Source organism: Martes martes, assembly GCF_963455335.1.
Source record: "Martes martes genome assembly, chromosome: 6".
In the NCBI taxonomy this organism is placed as follows: Eukaryota; Metazoa; Chordata; class Mammalia; order Carnivora; family Mustelidae; genus Martes; species Martes martes.
The window spans coordinates 30,373,336-30,391,468 of record NC_137893.1 but is presented as its reverse complement, the minus strand read 5'-3'; the positions used below and the strand labels follow the sequence as shown (position 1 = coordinate 30,391,468).

At 36.7% G+C, this 18,133-nt stretch overlaps 1 protein-coding gene across 1 annotated transcript in view; it reads right to left on the bottom strand.

Annotated features, from left to right (window-relative positions):
- The window catches only part of ASCC3 (activating signal cointegrator 1 complex subunit 3), a 341,793-nt gene extending 324,498 nt beyond the window's left edge, over positions 1-17,295 (bottom strand). The window contains exons 1-2 of the mRNA XM_080806019.1: positions 17,054-17,295; positions 10,121-10,228 (exon numbers count right to left, since the gene is read on the bottom strand). The gene's annotated coding sequence lies outside the window, so the exon portion shown is untranslated. The remainder of the gene's footprint in view (positions 1-10,120; positions 10,229-17,053) is intronic.
- Between the last annotated feature and the right edge of the window lie 838 nt (positions 17,296-18,133).

The window sequence follows — 18,133 nt, the reverse complement described above, 5'->3', positions numbered from 1 at the left end:
TTCCTGTTTGTTTACTTGTTGTCTTGCTTCTTAACCAAAAAAAAAAGACCTTTATTTACTGGTATGTCCTAACAAATGGAATAGTCTGGGAATACTCTGTGTGTACTCAGTAATTATCTGGTAAATAGTAGAAGAAAAAAAATGGAGAAAGGGAGATAATGGTAACAGAGAGACTGAAGAACAGAAGGAAAAAATTAAAGCAGCTGGGGAAGGGGAGCACTCCCAGGAAAATAAAGAAGTCAGATGATCTGATCTCCCTGTTTATATGCCGACAACTAAACAACTAAACCTTCTGGCAAACAGACTAATAATACTGACTAAGAGGGGAGTCTTTATCTATGAAACACTGTTGGAGGGTCATCCTGGGTTAAGATTGCTTATTATAACAAAAGTATAATCTATAGGTTCATAAGGCATGCATGGCTCCCTGCAGAATGTCACAAAAGGTATTTAAGTCTCTAGGACAGTTCTCAGGGATGATTCTGCCTCACATGGGACAGTTGGCAATATCTGGCGACATTCTGAGTTATCAAGTTATCACAACTGGAGAGTGGGGAGTATGACTGTCTTCTGTCAGAGAGGCCAATGATGCTGCTAAACATCCTACAATGCACAGGACAGTCTCCCCACAACAAAGAATTATCCAGTCCAAAATGTAAATAATGCAGAGCTTATGAAATCCCACTCCAGAGTCTGAAATAAAGATGTTTCATAGTCCAGAAACTTCCTACAGTCTGAAATGTCCCACAAACCACAATTAAGAGACCTCATTGATTATTTTGGGTCAAAGAACATGTGTTCAAGGTGGGAAGGAAAGAACCAGGGGGACCATATAGAATATTTCAGACTATGACCTGATTCTGCTCTTCTTCTTTATTGTTTATATCCTTGAAAGTTATCACAAAGCTTAATACTTAAAAAAACTCTGAATCCTATATTAGAATAATTATATACAAAATAACTGAACTGTTTAACAAAATAAGAGAATTTAACAATGAATAATACTAAAAAATCACCAGGCAAATTTGAAAATATGACTTTTAGAAATAAATATATTTATTAAATTTAAAAACAATCAGTAAGGGTTAAAGAACAGATTAGATGCAGCTAAAGAGAAAACTAGTGACCTGAAATAAAGATCTGAAGAAGTAACCCAGTATGCTGTCATAAATAAACAAATTAGAGATTAAGAAAGATGAAGAAGAAGTCCAAATATATCAATATTCACAATAATTAAACTTAACATGCAAAAGATCAACAGAATTACTAAATGGCAATCAAGTGAACATCAGAGTTACACCTAAAACATAAGACAAAGAAGCTTGGATTGAATAAGATCTTCCTGTAAGTTATAATCAAAGTAGCTGGTGGCTTTACCAAAATTTATCAAATCAGACAAAACAGACTAAAACACAAGGTATTATAAAGGATTAAAAAAATCCTCCCTACATAATAATAAAAATTATATCTCATAAGAAAATATAAAAATTTTCAATTTGCATGCCCTGATGAAAGAGCCTCAAAATAAATTAAAACAAACAGAACTCCAGAAAAAGTCACAACTGCAACATCAAAGTGAAAGTTCAATATTTCATTATTGAGAGGTCAAACCAACGCCCTCAAAAATTCTGTAAAGTTAAAGTTATATAGGGGACTTGAGCAGTGAAACTAGTAAGTTTAATTTAATGAACATATACCGAAATCTGTACCTGATGATAAGAAAATATATACTCTTCACAAGTACATGTAAAAAAGTTTAATGAAGTAGTCTGTGTATATTAGGCCATAAAGCAAATTTCAACAAATTTCAAAGAATAAGTACCACACAGATCAGGGTCAACAAACTTTTCCTGCGGAAAGAGAGAACAAATACTTTAGATATGGGAGACCGCATGCAGACTTTGTCACATATTTGGGGGTTTGTTTTTGCTTTTGTTTTAAACAACACTTTAATAGTATAAAACTATTATTGAGCTCTGGGTGACCAAATTAGTTTGCTGACTCCTAATACAGATTCTATTTTCTGAGCAAAATACAATAGACTAGAAATCAGAAACAACAAAGATAAAGTAAAAAAAAAAAAAAAAAATACCCACAAATGACTGCATTCCAAATCAGTAAGAAAATGGTATGAAAATGTCTGGGGGGAGAAAAGATTTGGATGCCCTATATCACACCAAAGAATTTTAATCAGAAAAGTAAAATGACCTAATTTGCAAATAAACACCCTACCTAGCTGACTTTAAATTTCAACTACTCATTGGGAGTGAATTTAGGAGAGTATTTCTGAAAACAGAATGACTCATGGAATCACATCTGGATTTTTCTAATACTTGGTAAATACTGTCTGGAGCATATGGAAGAAGAAATGAAAGCAGGGATAAATAGCACAGAACGGATTCTCAAATCTTAGTATGCATCAGTTACCCAGCTAAAACTAATAAGCTCCTGTCTCTACTCCTCATCCCCAATTTTGACTCAGTAGATTAGATGGCACTGAGATGAGGCATAAGAATTTTACATTTCCAACAAGTTCAGGTCAAGGACCACACTTTGAAAACAATTGTTTTAGGGATATTATCTTTCATTCTTTTTTTTTCTTTTTTATTATCTTTCATTCTTAATTCACATTCAATTTTGTCTCAAATCAATAGTGATCAAGGAGTTTCCACCTACTAAGAATTTAGTGACCTGAGCTTAATTTTAAGTGCACAACCTGTTTTCTCGGAGCCTTTCTCGACCACGGTCTGTGAGAGAATCAAATCTTAACTGAGAGTGACTTGAGTGACTTTTTTCTCAATTCTCCCAAGGATGGAACATATAGTTACTATTATCCATGTGGAGGAGTAAAGGACACAACAATACCTTTGGGCACTGAGGTTTAAATTCGCTGTCCAGATTAAGAGACTATCAAGATAGGCATTCTATTCATAATGATTGACATTAACCCAGAAGTTTAAAGATCTTGACAGAAAACTGAATATAATCTGCCTCAGAACGTGCCTTTTACCACATAAATTAGTATTTTCAAAATACAACATCGTAACAAAAGACATATGCTACATGGAATATTCTGCTACATGGAATACTCTGCCTCAGGTATGTTTTATGAATAAAACAGGTATTTGGAACCACTACTTCCATCATTTTGACATAACCCACTATAATCTCCTGAATCCCCTGTTCTTCTCTAAAAACAGCAGGGCATGAGAATAAAGATGGATGAGGTCTAATTCACAAACCTAACAAATCCTAACAAACAAGATAATACACCCAGTCTCTAAGAAGAGATCTAACAGCAGGGCCTGGTAATGAGGTCACACTGTTGTCACATCCTACACTAATAGGAAACTTTAAAATTCCCTAAGGTCTCATCAAAATGACCAATATGAACTAGAGTTGTCAAGAAAATTAAGTAACCCATACTACTTGATTTTCTGATTTGTTTTCTGTTTTCTTCCTCAGGTTGAATACTAACACTTCAAAAATGCAATAGCTCATTGTTCATGATCACCTCTAAATTATTTATTGACAAATAATTGAGTTTCTTTGATTTATGAAGAACAGTTTTAGATACTGGGTATAAATAAGATTTACAGAATTCTGTTCTTCAAAACTCACTGTAGTTTGTACCAGCAAAAAAGATTATTAACACTTAAGGATACCTAAATGCATAAAAGTCAAAATGAGAAAAAATTTTACATCTTGGTTATTTATTTAATCAGCAAATATCTATACATCACCAGTTATACATTAGACACACTGTGAGGCTCTAAAGATTAAAAAAAAAAAATTGGGGTTATGACCACACTTGCTCTGAGTAACAAGCTTACAGTATGGTTAAGAAGAGTTACAATAATTATGCAGCTATAACTATAGGAAGACAGAGGTGGAACATCTAAGAGAATGGGAAGGAAGGTAGATAAGGACCGAAGTTGAGATTTACAGGGCTTGAATGAATTGCCTAGTAGAGAAGAAAAGGTAAGGGCATGAAGGAGAAAACTAAATAATGTACATTTGGAGACTCATGTAATAAGAATAAAGATGTGAGCAGAGACCCAACACCATGTTTCAATTTAAGCACTTTTTATCCTGACAATCTGAATCACTGAAAAAAATTAACATACTGTAGAAAAATTACTCAGATCCAAGTGTGGTGAACAGATTAAATGTGGGTCAAACTGGAGACCAGCAAACCAGTTAGAAAGTTATTTATTACAGTAAACCAGACGTAAGATAAAGAGGGTGGAATTAAGGCAAGAAAAAGCAGAAGAAGGTGAATGAGAGATACTTACAATTGAAAGAGAGAATGGGTGGGATAGGCTGTGAAGATAAAGGGGAAAGGAGCAGGACACCCAAATTTGTTATTCAGGAGAGGCAGAATAGTGGCATATACATATAATAGATGCCATACAGGAAGAGGAAAGATGACTGAATAATTCTGCTTTGGAAAGTTCTGATCATGTGCCATCAAGTAAGATATACACCAGTTTTGGATTCCTTATCAAAGGTCTGGTCTAGAAATAGAGAATTTAGAGTTATCACTTCAAGGCAGTTAAAACCATGAGTGAATACATTGCTTTAAGTCAAATGTAAATAAACCTGTGGACTTTCTCCCTAAGGAAACAGACATACACACATATAAATATTTTATAATTCATTTCAGAAGCCGCATGAATACCATGAAACCCATCTACACGAACCCCTAAAAACCTCTTGAGAGTAGACAGTAAAGGGCCAAGAATAGAGTCCTAAGAAATAGATCAGCAAAGAGTTATCATATGAAGAAAGTGTTACCACAAGAGAACAGAATGTTACAAATGCTGTTGCAGAGTTCACAGTATTTGGCCACTCTCGGGTCTTAGGTGAGTTTAGCACACATACTTTCAAAAAAACTGGGGGAGAAAGCAAATTTCAGTGGGTTGAAGAATAAATGAAAGGGAGAAAATGAGGAAATAAAATGGGTACAAGCTATTTTTTCAAAGAACCTGGCAGAGAAGTAAAGGAGAAAGGCAAGAAATAGTAAAATACATTGGGTCAACAGTTTTTGAAAATATAGGAGAGAGCTGAGCACAATTCCATAATCAGAGGAGAGCCAGTAGAGAGAGAGGGAAATACTGAATAATCAGAACATTATGACTAAGTGAGTAGAGTCCCTGAGAATATAGGAGTGAATGAGAATAAAAGCATGAGGTAGAGATAAAACTGCTAGAAGGAAGAACAGGGAAGGATGGGTGCCTGGAGGTACAGATACAATTGTAACATGGTGAAGCATTGAACGGGGAGAGAAAAAGTGGTGGTAAAAGGGAGTTTCCACCAAAATCTTTGAGATCTGCTGAAACAATTCAAAAGACAATGAGAAGAAATTTTTGAAGACAGAAGCAAAAGTTTGATTTCACCACCAACGATAAGATAGGAAACTGATTAAGAAGCCAGTAAAAGATTTTTCAGGTAGCAATGAATACTCAGTTTATACTGGAAAAACACAAATTTGGAGTGGCAACAATCTGCCAAAGGAACAAAGATTGGTATGATCCAGGGTTGAGGTTTTATAACATAGCAACAATAGTAGGACAGTGGAGCCTAAATGATGAGACCAAGCTCTGATTTGAGGTCCAAACAAAAGGAAATGATGTTCAAGTTGGAGGTCTTAAAGACACATCATGGGGCCCTGGATGGCTTAGAAGGTTAAGTGTCTGCCTTTGGCTCAGGTCATGATCCTGGGGTCCTGGGATCCAGTCCCACATCCTGCTATCTGCTTTGCAGAGGGCCTGCTCCCCTCTCTCTCTGCCTGCTGCTCCCCCTGCTTGCACTTTCTCTCTCTCTCTGTCAAATAAATTAATGGAATCTTAAAAAAAAAAAAAAAAAAAAAGACACCTCATAATGTTCATGGTGAAAATTTCTGGCTTATAAGACTACAATGAATACATTTTAAGATAAACTGTCCTATGTAGCAGTTACCTCAGTAACTTTTATTACATATTTAGTATGACCTACTAAATGGCAAATGAATAAATGAAAAAATCCTTTAATAATAAATATTAACACCTTAGCATATAATTCATAAAAGACTAAAACCCAAAAGACTATTTTTATTGACCAGCAGTAGCTACCTGTGATTTTCTGAATGAACCTTCAGAATGTTGATTAGATATAAGTACAGATAAAAAAGAAAAGGTCTTGAAGAACTTAATTGTCCTTCTAAACATTCGATTTAGGGAAGAAAAAAATCTGAATGGAATATGTTTCCCTTTGTGAAATGATATTAACCAATAACCAGTGGACTAGAATTCTAGTACACATTATTCTGAAATACCACATAGCAAGTTTTTCTAAAAGGGGTCTGACTGCTTGACCCTAACTTTAGGAAAATATAGTTACTGTATTTTTCATTATAAACAAATAACAGCCAAACTATATTTCCTAACGAATGTAAAGTCACCAATTAACTCTTGGCAATCATGGATACTAGAAAATTACTGGGAGGAAAAGTCAAAGTGATATAATGTAGGTGAGGGATAAAAACACTGGAATAATGGGAGTAGGCTGTGAAAGGAGTAAAATTAGAATTTAAGATTTCAATACTTAAAATAAAATTATATGCCCACAAACCAGATCTTGAAAAATAAACTGGAATATTTATATTTTTACTTCTAAAAAGTGAGTTGTAAAAGAGTTAGTTAAGCCAAGATCAGAATTCAGAAAACACCAGCCTTCGTAGACACATTACATATATAATCCTCTAGTATGCCATTTCAAAGGGGGGTCGTTTTTCACAGTAAATTCTAAAAAAGATTTTTGCCTTTTATTACTAACATGTACATTATTGCCATCAGTTAGTTAATACAGTAGAGTCATATCATAGGCACATTTACCTATTTGAATCAACCAAATAAAACAGGCCAAATAAAGTTACAGACAGACAGAAACAATAGTGGCAGAAGCCACTATTTAATAACTGACTACTTGCTCCAGAGTGAATGGAAGATGAGCAATAAAAATATGATGCTCCCTTCACGTGTGAATCACTATATGCATCTCAAATTGTGAGTATACTGCTGCAGTGCAATGTTTAAAACTATATTCCCTTTAAAAAAAAAAAAAAATAGACAGGGCGTCTGGGTGGCACAGTAGGTTGAGTGTTGGACTCTTGATTTTTGTTAGATCAAGCCTGGCCTCTGGCTCCACACTTGGCTTAGAGTTTGCTTAGGATTCTTTCTTCCTCTGTCCTCCCCCCTGCCCCCGCACACTCTCTCACTCTCTCAAAATAAATAAATAAAATCTTTTAAATATATATACACACACACATCATGGCCTTTAAACACAAGCCAACTTTTCACCTGGTTCATTTGAAGAAACTGATTATTTTCCAAGTCTGGAAAAAAGACACGACTGCATACAACATACTAAGACAGCGTGTTTTGACAAACCTGTGTCCAGCTGAAGGATTTTCAAGGGCAATTTTTAACTATTCATAATTTCCACCCAAGAAGTTCACTTAATATCCTAACTCATTCCTAAGCAAGAAGCAACCGCTCTTCAACAGTTTCCAGTCAAATTAGAAAACACACCTGGAGCCTCGACAACACAGAAAACAAGGGTAATATAAATAATACATAAATATACACTTTTTATATAAATAACATATCTAATGGTTTATTAAAAATGAAATTTATATAAGGTTCATACTCTTTAATTTACTTCCCCCAACTATTTACTTATATTAACCCTAGGTTTCCCACCCTAGGAAGAATAGACCTGATTAGGCTCATAACTCTAAACCAAAGTTTTCATATTATAAGAGACCCCCGTAATTATATTAATTTTACTTTTTAAGGATAAAGAACGCTTTTTTTTTAAATGCCCTTGGAAAAACAAGTGTCTAGAAAAATGTATCAGCTCCAGTTAAGAACAAGAAGCGTAGTCAGAAAGCATTTCACAAACCCAAACAAGTTCACTTATTACTCCTGGAGAACACATGGAACAGATACACAACATACTAGGAGTGTGTATCTTAACTCTCTCCACACTAGTCCAGTTGAAAAGGTCCCGGGCCAAATTATCTGAGAAAGGCAGAATTCTAATTCCAGCCCAACCTATGGGCGGCTTCTGGAAGACCCAAAAAATGTCTGTCTGTCCTTAATAAAACCTGAATTCACCAAACCAAAACTCTAGTGATTCTCAAGCCTTAGCTAGAGAGAAAGGGTTTTCCTGACCTTACACTGGTTCTTCTGTATTACAACTTTATGGAGCACCACTACATTCCTGAATATGAGTACCTTTAGGAATTCTGACTCAAATTTTTACACCCAAACAAACAGGATTATCCACTCTGAATAAAAAAAAAAAAAAAATTATCAAAGGGTATGATGACCTTAATCTTTACTTCTTATTGTTCTGTGCATAGCAGAGGAAATTCTTAAATAGTCCTAACAATGACATTATATAAAAGAAGTTGGCACACACTCACCACCCTTTTCTCAAGTAGAGAAAAACATTAAAATCAGGACTCCGATGAATTTATGTGGTAAACAAAAAATAAAAAACAGAAAAGTAAATTACTACTCACTAGACATTATGAATGCCTCTCTATGTACAAATACATAGAGAGTAAAAATTGTTCTGTTACTACACTGCATTTAATATATATGCTTTATTATATCTGAAAAAAATGTATTGCCATAGCTATTATTTAACATCCAGGTGCGAATTGTTTCAATATTATGAAAACTTAACTACCAATAAAAAAAAAATGAGTGCTTTCTTTTGCCTTCTGTGATATCAGTCAGAGACTTTATCCCCTGCCGCTCACAGCTTCCTAAACTAAAAAAAATGTTTGAAAGGATCAGGCCTATTAGTTGTTATTCTTTCTTATATTCTTTCTAGGCCACTTTTCTTAGCAATAAATAATATATTCTACAATTGAGAGGAAAAACAAGTTTTGAAAATGATACTCTTCACCTTTTTAAAATCTAATTACTGAAAGAAACATCATATTTCAAAAAGCATTACAAACAGATTTTTAAAATTCACTTTCTCTAATGTTTTAAAAATTACTGCATGTAACCTTAAATTTTTAAATAATAATATAGACATTTCTCTAAAGATTGTTGGTTAACAATTTTTACAGTGAAGATACCAGGAAAATCATGATATCTGTTGACTTAATAAAAATGGTATCTGTATAGATTGAACAATGATGTTTTTCAATGTTTTATAAAAATTTCCATATAAGTATAGACCATAAAATAACTGATTACTAGATATTGCTTCCTGATCATAAATATACTTTAAAAGAGCTATTTGTACTTAAGTCATCAAATTTATGCACTCTTTCCCACATTAGTGACTTCTAAATAGGTGAACACACCAGTCATCCTACTTTAAGCCTTCTCTTCACCAAGTCAATCAGTCAATCAATCCCATTTCTTTCCATCAACCTCCTCATTATGCCTTGGTTTACATTAAATTGCAGTATTTTTCAAAAGAGAAAGATCTGAAGCAAATATGGCAAAAATTAAAACTTGTTGAATCTTGTTAAATTATTTTCTGAAATTTCCCATATTCTTGAAATATTTCATAATTAAAAGTTTTCATTAAGTTTCAATAAATACAGAAGCTAATAAGAGAGAGAGTTGTTTTTTTTTCTTTAAAGATTTTATTTATTTATTTGACAGACAGAGATCACAAGTAGGCAGAGAGGCAGGCCAAGAGAGAGAGAGAGGAGGAAGCAGGCTCCCTGCTGAGCAGAGAGCTGATGCGGGACTCGATCCCAGGACCCTGGGATCATGACCTGAGCCGAAAACAGAGGCTTTAACCCACTGAGCCACCCAGGTTCCCGAGAGAGAGAGCAGTTTTAAAGCAACAAACTGAATGGCTAATCACTGGTTCTGAAACTACTACCTAAAAATTATCAGGTTAATGAGACACTGGACATCTGAACATGGAGAATCTGGGTGCTTATTTAATGTTCCCACACACATTGTGCCTCAATGCCTTTTAAGGTAATAGTTCATAATAGGTCACCAAATTTTTGAAATACGTACCAACTTTTTAAAAGGTTAAAGGGGAAAAATGAACACATAGTAAAAGATCAGACAAGCCCATCACAGTAGCACACCTTGAGACCTTGTAAAGACTTGAGAAACACCAGGTTCACCGGGGTGAAAAACTTCAAGGTGGTAATCTAACCAAGGAACTCTAAAACTTGATCAATTTTCACAATCATCTGAAAAAGATGTTAAAGTATGTTAAAGTGTTTTTTATCCCACTTTTTATTCAGCACCAATAAAAAATATATTGCATCTGGTGAAAACACTTTCTATCCCTTTATCAGTTCATTCAAGAAAAATTTACTCAGTGGGGATACATGATAAAATTGCTGACATGAAATGTCCCCTCTCTTTATTAGTAATATTTTCTTCTGTACTGGATCAACTCCAAAGCCTAAAAATATGGTATAAGGGCTCCCATGTTTAAAAACCCCCAATGACTCCACAGCCCTCTTCAATTAACATCTTATTTTTCAGCTTCTATACAATAAAAATTCCATTCCGATCAGGCTTTTACCTCCACTGTTCCATCAAAACAGCTATCAGTGTCACAAATAACCTCAACATTGCCAAATTCAACGTTACTTCTCAGTCCTTGTTTAATTCCTGTCAGTTTTTGACCTAGCCCTTCTAGATACAGTTGCTTCCCTTTGCACCTACGATAGCAGTATCTCGTTTTTTTCTCCAACACTGGCACTTTTTTCTCCTGTTGATTCCTCCTCATCCTCCTATCCTTTAAGCATTGCTGTGTGCCAAGATCAGATCTCAGACCCCTTCTCTAGCTACACTTGTTTCTTAGGTGATCCCATTCAGTCTCAAGGCTTTAAGTATCAGTTATATGCTAATTCCAAATTCTTATCTCCATGCTGCACATCTCACCTGTATTCCAGATTTGTATACCCGTTACCTCTTTCACATCTCCACTTGCATGTCTAATAGCCAACTCAAACTTAAGAATATCAAAATTGATCTCCCACTGCAAATCTCCTGTGGTCTACTTCACTTTAATGAATTACAACTCCATTCTGAGTGTTGCTAAGGCCAAAAATAAACTTGGAGTTATGCTTTACTCATCAGCAAATTCTCCCAATTCTATCTTCAAAATATATTCAGAATCTGACTACTTCTGACTGTCACTTTCTCTTCCCTAGATTATTAGAATCGCCTATCTAGTCTCCCTGTTTTCATCCTTACTAACAATCTAGTTTCCACACACAAACTAGAATAATTCTTCCCCAAAACAGGTAACATTTGTGGCTCTACTCTGCTCAAAATCCTTTAAACGTTTCCCATACCTCTGAGTAAACTTCAAAAGGCTTAAAGAACTTGGCTTTCTCTTATGTTTTGATCTGATCTCCTCTAACTCTACTCCTTGCTCATACTGGGACATCCATATTGCCCTTCCTTCTAGTGATATAACTGTACCAAGCAGATCTCCCTATATGAACACTTTTCTCAAACATGCCACATAGGTAGCTCCTTCATTTCCTCAGGTCTTTGCTTAAATGTCTCTTTACCAGAGGAGCCTTCTCTGAACAGCACCCTCTTCCTTGACCCTTCTCTTGCATTCAACTCACTTTATTTCATGGCACTTATCACATGACACGTTTTCTGTGTTTTTTATCAGTTTCACCTAATAGAATATGAGCCAGATGAGGGTGAAAATTTTGCTTTGTTCATTGTAGTATCCACATTATCTAAAATAAAACAGTATTTTGGGCCTAGTAGGTTCTCAATAAGTATTTGTATAATGGTCAGATAGACCGACTGAAAAGAAAGATAAAAGGAGGTCAAAATGGCCACAAAAAAGAGGCAGTATTTATAGGTCTGGATATACGTACACACATACATAAATTTTTTTTAATGTTTACATCATCTTCATTTCAAAACCTCAAAAATATCCCCCCCACACACATAAGTTAATTTAATCATTTGATTAATATATTTTAGTCCTTAAGGAGATGTTTTACAAACTAGTAAGTTTTCCAAACAGAAAAGAAATAAAAATCCAAAGTGATTTTCTCAACTCATGATGCCACTCTTCTCAAAGAACTCAAGAACTTATACATGCAGAAATTTAATCCTAAAGTTAATATTTGGGTATTTTCTAAATTTCAGCCTAATATAATAGAAAACAAAAAGCAATGGTAAAAGTTGACAGTTGCTAGAAAACCTAGAGTAGGAGTGGGCTCAGAAGGAAAACCACAGCAGAAGAATGTAGGAACAGATTCCACTCACTTGTTACTTCTTAACTAACATTTCTATTATATCCAATAAATACAAAGAGAAGAGCTCTGAAAAACGAGTTCAATCAATCATTTTTCAAACTCCCTAATAACTATTTTTCCCCCAAGCTAATGGCCAAAATCAGTAACTTAGGATACCAACTTTTTCACTTTTTAAATCAATGACAAAGCCTCCACTTTACTTACTTCAGACTGACCAGGCAGCATTCATGGGTATTTTTCCTTGATTCAAGTCAATTCAAAGTCTCACAAAGCCAGCATCTTGACTAGCACCTCAGGACTGCGGTAGTGTATGTCTTGCTTTTCCCTAGTACCTTCCATGGTTCTTGGCCTATACCAAGAAACTCAATAAATACTTGTTCAATGATCTGTGACTCTTTCTAAAAGTGATCTTTAGGCTATTCCTTGTTTCCCCATCCCCAGAGTACAGACAGTGCTAATATTTTGCAAAGTTTCCTTCACTCCTTAAAGAATGCTCATAAAAACAGTTTAAGGAGTGTGCCGGTGTTAAAAGTCCTGCTTAAATCAGGTCTATTTTAGAAAATGCATGCACACTGGGAAAAAAGGCACTGAGATTATTTTTACAAAATGAGTATCATCCTCATATTAAGTTCTTCTTATAAATCATTTATGTCAGGTTTTATAATTAAGTTTCTTAAATCAAGATGAAGGTATATTTATTTCTATTGATGTTTAAAAGTAGAATTTAACATTTTTAGATTGTTTTATCTGATTAGCCTGTTGGGCATTTATTGACTCTCAAGAAAGTAAGTAAAAGAATTTTTCTAAAAAAGACAAATAGAACCCTCCAACAAAGGGATGTCCATGTGGTTTTCTGTCTTTGGACATATAAGAATTGGAAGCAAAGAAACGTTGACTTGAAGACGACTGGGGTCAGCCTTCTCCCTGCAGGCTCAAGATCAACCATCCCAGAATGAAAAAAAAGAAGAAAAGAAATTAAAAAAAAAAATTGTCTCATTAATAAGAATTTCCCCTCTTGGAAAGGAATGTTTTCCTTTATTAAATTTGCATGCCATGCTTCCAAGCTACACACAACTGAATAACTTTCTAGTCACTAACTTGATTTCAAAATGACCTAGCAAGTCTTTAAAAATGCTGGGAAACTGGGGCAACTGGGTGGCACAGTCAGTAAAGCGTCTGACTCTTGGTTTTGGCTCAGGTCATGATCTCAGGGTCCTGAGATGGAGGCCTGAGATGGAGGCCTTGGGCTCTACTTGGGATTCTCTCTCCCTTTCCCTCTGTCCTTCTCTATTCCCCCCACCCCCTATGCCACATCCACTCTCTCTCTAAAATAAATAAATCTTCAAAAAAATAAATAAAAATAAAAATGCTGGGAAATGTTACCAACTGCCTCTTTGACTACTCCATAATCCTGAGATAATTCCCTCCTTTTGAAGCTCTGCTTTAATAGACCACAATAGAAAATTAAGAGGCTTCTGAATTCATACGGTTTAGTTAGAAGTTCCCCAATATAAACTGGTTGCATTGGGATCACTGGGGAGTTGTTCCAACACAGACATTTCTAGACACCACCCACAGAAATTCTGATTCAGTACGTTTAAAAATCCCTGGTTTAATTATTTTTTTAAGATTTTATTTATTTATTTATTTGACAGAGAGAGAGAGAGAGATCACAAGGAGGCAGAGAGCCCGATGCGGGGTTCGATCCCACGACCCTGGGATCATGACCTGAGCCTAAGGCAGAGGCTTTAACTGATTGAGCCACCCAGGTGCCCCTCTGGTTTAATTATTAAACAAATAGGTGTGAACTTTCCCACCTTCAAATATAAATATTTCTCAGCAATGATTTTATTAAAACATATACTGAGAATGCTTACTGCTACCTGTAAATTTATTACATATTACTAGCTTTAAAATTATGTATGTCTTCCATATCAGTTCAAACCTTTGATAATGAACTTCCTAACAATTCTCTTTGAAGAGTAGATCATAGAAGTAGAGGAAGATAAGCCCCAAACTCCAAAATCAGAAAGATAAAATAAGATTCTACCTTAATTTACAAAGGTCCCTAGGAGTTAGTCTATTCAAGTAACAATGAGGAGAGGCAAAATGACATAGTATGAAAGTAAAATAAAAAGAATGAGAACTGAATTCAGATGTCCATTTTTGTTTGATGATAAAAAAATCAGCTAACTTTTCTGGGTATCAACTTTCTGATCCATAAAATAAAGAGAAGTTTCAAAATTATTTTTTTTAAAGATTTATTTATTTATTTGAGAGAAAGAGAGAGAGTACAAACTGGGGGAGCGGCAGAGGGAGAGGGAGAAGCAGGCTCTCTACTGAACAGGGAACCCAACGTGGGGCTCAATTCAGCTCCCTGGGATCATGACCTGACCTGAAGACAGAAGTTTAGCTGACTGAGCTACCCAGGCACCCCTCAAGATGATTTTTAAATGTTCCTTTCAGGTTGAATGATCTGATTAAATCAGAATATTCAAAGATGGATTAAACTGCATTAAATCTGAATAACAGAGTTTCAGAAATAAGACAACCTGTAAAGCAGATTATTATAGCTAACAGCAGGAAAATGAAACTGAACACAAACATTCTCAAACATACTTGCTCATCTATATGCAAAATGGAGGACTTAAATGAGATGCTATATGCTAAATGAATGAACATTTATATAGCCTACTATGAGGGAGGCATGATACTAGGCAAAAGATGTAAGAAATAAGACCCAGTAACTACTTTAAGAAACTTTACAGTATAACATAGGAAAAAGACACATAATGCCCACCTTCTCACAATTACTAAATACATTAAGATATCTTATTCTTTCCTCCTTGGTAATTATGCACTTTTTCTTTCCATAAATGTTTGTTAAAATTTCAACTTCAGGTAGTTATCTCCTCAGAGTTGAAAACTGTGCCACATTATATAAAAATATACTTTGCACTGCAAGGGCTTATGCTAACTACTTCCCCAGAGAAGGTACTACGGGGCAAAAAATTTACTTGTCAATAAGTACCATATATATTTCTGATGAATATGCTTTGTGCATATAATTCTTGTGAATTACAAGTTATTAACACGCAGAAGATCCAATGAAACCAATGTAAAAACGGGAAAAATAAAGTCTTTTTCAGATAGAAACTGATTTCCAACTGTGAACTTTGTATTTAAGTCAAATTTACAGAAAGAAAAAAAATTATTCTCGGGGCTCCTGGGTGGCTCAGTCAGTTAAGCAGCCAACTCGATTTTGGCTCAAGTCATGATCTCAGGGTATTGAGATAGAGCCCCACATTGGGCTCCCCAATCAGTGGGGAGTGTGCTTGAGATTCTCTCTCTTCTTCTCCCAATACCCCTCCCCCCACTTGAGCTCCCTCTCCCTCTCTCTCTCAAATAAATAAATCTTGAAAAAAAAAAAAAGAAAGAAAGAAAAAATTATTCTTAACTGGCAAAACATTGGCACATATACTTTTTGATCAAAGGCAAAATCAAGTCATGCTGTTCAAGAAAAATAATCTGTTCCTTTTTAGAGGCCCATTACATATTAATACTGACAATAACTTACTCTCATGAAAAGCTTCACTTTGGTCCACGAGAGATCCATGACATGAAGAGGAACCTTAGTTAAGATTCTCTGTTAAAAGAGTATGGGACTATAGAAAGTTGCATAAGCACAGACACTGTAGCTCTCTTGATTTTCTAGGCCTAGCACAGTGCCTGACACAGATGAAGATATGAATGAATGAAATGATAAAAGAAAACTGTTCAGTAGGGATCAAGAAGGCTAAACCATGAAAAATTATTCATTCAAATAAGATCACTTAGCCTACACTTAATTGGCATCTCTAAGGAGCATTTTTCTCATGTGAAACTACCATTACAGTATCATCACAAATACAAAATACATGCACGGAACCTCAATCCAGAGTAGAATCAAAAGCTGAATTCTTAACTTTTCACAACACTCTGAAAATGAGAAAAAAAAAATTCATCCATGAAACATGAAATCTAGTGATGAAGATACCGGCTAATCAATCCAATCTTACTTAAAACATTCTTACTAGCTTGAGTGTACATGTGAAACCATTCATATCAAACTTTCAGCTAACGCTAAAATTATGCTTCTTTTAAACCAAAGAAGAGCAAAACACACAAACACACTGCATTCAATAAATAAATTAACTTATGATATAAAAGTTATTTAATACAACTGCCCCCATACCCACAACACCTGCCTCAAACGCGCACACATCTACTTACTTCAATATGACATTCTAGACTGGGCGATTGCTAAATTCACCCACAATTCACCATGACCAACTCCCTAACCAGACTATTTACTTTTCAGTGTGGGGGTAAAAAAAATATCAAGGAGGCTTTTCTCCCAAAATCTGTGTGAAGAAAACGAAAAAGTTACCACGGCTTTTAACAAAACAAACGAAACCTAAAGAAAGCAAATTACCCTCACACAGGAAAGAAAAATCACCCCATCTGGTCACCACGTTGTGGCCTAATACCTGGCCAATATGTGGCTTGGGTCGATTTTTCTGATCACTACCCCCACCTAGAGATTCCAAGAGTGGGACCAGACTGTCGGAGACCACAGACACGACTTCAGGCCCCGAGAGGGATGACAGCTCTTGGCTTGCCGCCTAGTCCCGAAGGGGCTGTCCGGTCGCGTAGCCCACCCCGAACTCCCTGCCCCGCCATCTACCCCTCGCCGCGGCGCCCCTCCTCCTTCTCCCACCTCCACCTCCTCACCTCTCGGCACCAGCTCACGCGCGTCCCATCACTCGGTCAGCTTCTACCTTCGAGTCTCCCTCCCTTTCGTTTTCATTTTTACTTCCCACGCCGGGTAGAGAACGGAGGGCAGAGCCGACGATGCCAGTGGGCGGCTGCACCGCTGTGCCTTCCTCCGCACCCCACCCGGAGCTCGCCGGGGTCGCTCCCAGTCAGAGTACAACGCCCCGACCACCACACAGACCTACAAACCCGGCAAGAAGGGAGGGGGCGGAGCAGGCGCGGGCCTACACGTCACCCGACCGCAGCGGCGCCAACGTCGGCACGTCGGCTCCCCCGGGCCCCACCCCGTCCGCGCGCGCCGCTGCCGGCCTCCCGCTCGCCTCCCGCCGACGGAGCTGAGCTGCGAAGGGGGCCGGGCTGGCGCCGAGGGCGCGTCCCCAAACGGGCGCGGGCGCGGACGCGGACGCGGACGCGCGCTTTCCTGGGGCTCCGCGGTCAGGTGGGTGTCCCGGCGGGGTCAGGCCTGCTGCTTCTAGCTCGCTGCCAGAGAATTTTCCTCGCAATTACTGGAGTTGTCCGCATCTTTTCTCCTATTCTTTTCCCTAAGATGAAGACAAAGAAGTAATAATTCCTACATAGGAGAGAAGAGCAGTAAGTATGAAGTCTGAAGAACCGGGTAATTGCGATCTGCATCACCAGCCACGAGCTCCCGACTATGGGACGCTTTATACGCGGTTCTCTAGTCTCGGGTCCGCTTTCCTTAAGCTTTCTCAATTCTCAGCTCAGTTATCTTAAAGTTATCTCTGCTATCTCGTCCTTTGGTCGGACGGCCGCCACCACAAACAAAATGTCTTTAAAATTCCCTGGTTCATTTGGAAAGACAGACGACATTAAGAAAAATTAACTAACTTCAAGAACTGTCTGGGTATGTGTGTACAGTTCCACACTAAACGTCGGACATGATGGCCTGACTTAATGTGTCCTAGCTTCCTCCTCTTCCATCTCCGTTTCTCATAAGGAATGTGTCTTGATGCCTAATGGAACTGTGTTTATAGAAAGGCAGTCAACAGTGATCCAGTTAATACTCTTTACTGGCCA